This window comes from Cenococcum geophilum (assembly GCF_001692895.1).
Source record: "Cenococcum geophilum 1.58 unplaced genomic scaffold K441scaffold_59, whole genome shotgun sequence".
In the NCBI taxonomy this organism is placed as follows: domain Eukaryota; kingdom Fungi; phylum Ascomycota; class Dothideomycetes; order Gloniales; family Gloniaceae; genus Cenococcum; species Cenococcum geophilum.
The window spans coordinates 786,059-790,200 of record NW_027137617.1 but is presented as its reverse complement, the minus strand read 5'-3'; positions in this window follow the sequence as shown (position 1 = coordinate 790,200).

Here is a 4,142-nt window from a genome sequence, read left to right as displayed (position 1 = left end):
AGTACCTAGTAGTATATTATAGTTAAAAGATAATACTACTAGAACTAAACTATAACATCTATAATAAGGAGTTATTAGGTATAGTTATAGTATTAAGGGAATAGAGATTATTCTTATAAGGTATAAAGAAACTATTTATTATTAAGATAGATTATAAGAACCTAACAGGGTTCCTAATAATAAAAGAACTTAATCGCAGATAGGTTAAATAGGTAGAGATACTTATAGAATATTATTTTAAGATTTAGTATACTAAGGGTATAGAGAATGCATAAGTAGATACTCTAAGTAGAAAGGCTAAACTATAAAATAATAAAAAGCTATTAGGGGCTTTACTGCAAAAGGATATAAATAGATTAATTAGGTATAATTATCCAAAGATTATAGTAATATAAGAAGAAAAGATCTATAAATTACTAGAGAGTAATTAGATATAAAAGATTCTAAACGTATAAATAGAGGATCTAGACTTAAAGCAGTATAAAAATTAAGAAGTAATATATGTACCAAGATCTATTATAAAGGAGTTTATTAAGTTATTTTATAAAGGACTAACTTAAGGATATAACGGAGCTATAGGCTTAGTGTTAAGACTTTAAGAGGAGTATATTATTAATAAAATCTAGGGACTAGCTAGGTAAGTTATAAAAAAATATTTAGATTATTAAAGGAATAAACTAATAAGGTATAAGCTATATAGAGGGCTATAACTAGTTAAAATACTAAAGAAACTATAGGAGGTTATATTATAGGACTTTATTATTAAGTTATTAAAGTTAAGAGATTCTATTACCGGATAAGATTATAATATAACCTTAGTAATAGTAGATAAGCTTATAAAGTAGGGATACTTTATAGCATATATAGAAGAAATATTAGTAGAAGATATCACTAGAATCTATATTAAAGAAGTATTTATAAGATATAGAGTATTAAGTAAAATTATATTAGACAGAGATCTAAGATTTATAGCAGTATTTTAGAAAGTGTTCTTAGTAGAGTAAGGAGTTTAAGTAGTAACTTCTACCGTATATTATCTATAGACAGACAGTTAAATAGAAAGATTAAATTAGACACTAGAACAGTATCTAAGGCATTATATTAATTATATATAGAACAATTAGGTATCGCTATTACTAGTTATATAATTTATATATAATATAACACTATAAGAAGGAATAGGCATATTACTATTCAAGGAGAATTATAAATATAAGCTAAGGACCTTATTATCGCTATATTAAGTAAAGAATAAAGAGTTTAATAAATTTTTATATAAACCTTATGGAAACAGCTAAGGCAGTATAGTAAAGAATAAAAAAGTACTATAATACTAAGAGATCTAAGGGACCAGATCTTAAGGAGGGAGATAAAGTATGGCTACTATATAAAAATTTCAAGAGTTAATAACTAAGTAAGAAATTAGACTACGTTAGACTAGGACCTTTTAAAATTATATAAAGAATTTTATTGGTTACATTTAAGTTAAACCTACTAGCTAGGATAAAAATCTACCCTATATAGTATATTATAATACTAAAGTTAGTATATAGGAATATTAAGCCACCAGTCTATAAAGTAGATATATATAGAGGATAAGAGGAAGATAAATAGTAAGTTTTAAAGATCGTTAGTTATAAGGACGTAGATAATAAAATATAGTATAAAGTAAAGTAGATAGGCTATAATAAGACTACCTAGGAGCTACTAAAGAACCTAAAGAACGCTATAGAAAAGGTATAGGAGTATTAAAAGAGAAAAGGTTAGGTAATATTAATAAAGAAGAATTACTAAAGAATGAGTTACCTAAGGGGGACCCAGGAAGAGCGACTGCTAAACTACTTAAAGTTATTTCCTTCTCTATTAAAAGAGAATCCGTTCTTTTATTATTAAGTTCCTATAGACCTTATTAGATAAGTTTCCACTCCTTTAAATAAACCTTCTTACGGATATATTCTAAACGCTAAAGATAAATATAAGCTAGACGCTAAGCTTTAAGAATACGTACGGACTCTTTTAAGGTATATTAGACCGTAAGCAGCGCTAAGGATAGCTTACTATTAAGCTTTATAGTAGTAAATTAAATATAAGACCCTATAACAAATTACTTAGGGAACTTAGAGACTATTAAGAGTTATAGGACGCGCATACTTAGTATTAGAAATTAAGTAAATATCGCAAGACAATTAAACGTTTGCTTTAGTATACTCTATATAAAAAGAGGGCTATTAAGATAAAGAACTTATTAACGTAATATAAACTAACCCCTCTTTTACGCAACAAGAATATAGAAATAGTATTACTTCACTAAGCAATAGTATGGAAGAAACTGTACGCGTATAATAAAGAGTTAAAGAAGAAGAAGGCGCTTTAGGTATTATAAGTAATAATATTAACTAAATTAATTAGATGGATATTATACCTCTAGTAAACGACTTAGAGATACTAGGAATCTTTAAGGATAAAGATAAAGAGGAGGGAGATAGTATTACGGACGCTTTAAGTATAATATTATAACTACTTATAGAGGAGTTAGAAGAAGCTAGTTAGTTAATATAAATACGGTCTAGAATAAAACCCGTAAAACTATATAATAAGGAATAGTAAGCAGAGTTACGTAATATAATTTATATAATCTATATAATTTATAAGATTTATAATAAAGTAAATAGAGTAGATAGAGTAGATAGAGCAACGACTTTCTTAGGAGTACGGTTGTGTATTTAAGGACCTTTAGTCCCTACTTAGATAGTTCCTTTCTTATAGTAATTCTTAGAATATAATTGGAGTTAATCTATTAGGTAACTACTCCACTAGTTGTTATTACATTATTAACTACTATCTTTATATTTTCTATACACCTAGCCTATTAACAGAACCTATTATAGTTCCTATTATAAGGTTCCGTTACACCGGGTAACCGCCTTAAGGCCTTTTTATATTAAGAGTAGTATATTATAGTTCTCTATACTAGCTACTAAAAGTATTACTTTTTAGCTAATACGTAAGGGGCATAGCAGTATTATATATTTTAGTGTCTATCTTAGCCAGCTATATTCGCATCTTAAGCTATTTATTAAAATACCTACCTAGTAAAGCCAATCTTTTAGTTCTATTATTCCTATCCTTAAAAGTATTGCTATTATATTTTTTGCCTTTATTAGGCCTTCTTAGAGCCCTTAGGTATTTATCCCCTATAGCGTTAACTATATTATAGCTTAGGTTCCTCTTACCTAGGTTAGCCTTTATACCTTTAACTCCTATATATCTCTTTAATGTTGGTCTAACTAGTATTATATTACGGTAGATAGTTTTCTAGTATTCTTTTATACTCTACTTTAGCTCCTTTCTCTCCCGTACTATTATTTTTACTAGCCTTTTATATATCTTCTTTCCTCCTCTATATAGGCCTAGGCCCTAATACCGCACTATTTTTCTTTTACTTTCTCTACCTATTTTTCTAATATATCTTCCCTACTTTAGGGTTATTGGTTTATTCTTCTATAGGGCACCCTAAGGTCCCTCTATAATTTATTTAGGCGTGTTTTAATATACTTTATAATATTAAAGTTATATTTCTTTTATACCCTTTATATTGCAGCGGCTTTAATATATAGTTATAGGGGGGGAATATTAGCTTCCTTCTTAAGTAGTGCTATAGCTGTTTATTTATACCCGCCTATTATACTTTAGAGGTAGGCTATTTAGACCTTTTAGAGAAGTTTAAGGAGTAATTTAGGGAGGTCTTTTTCGGTTTCTCTAATAGCCTAAATACTAGATCTATATATTATGGTTAGCCGGATAACTATTATATATAGTAGATATAACCTCTAGAAGCATAGACCCTATATAGAATTAACGGTCCTAGATATAGCAATATACTATACTTAGCCCTTATAGGCCGCTTATACTATATATACGCTCTACCAAAGCTTACTATCTACCTATACTCCTAATACCCTTAGACCTTAAACTGGTTAACCCTTAAGGCCTTAAATTTGGATTATATACTAGAGATCTATAAATTAGTTACGTTTTTTTATAAAATAGATTAGCTAGTATTTCTTTAATAAGAATTGGACTTTATATTATCTTGCCTATTCTATATAGGTATTATAGGCCTTTTTAGTATCCTATAGTTC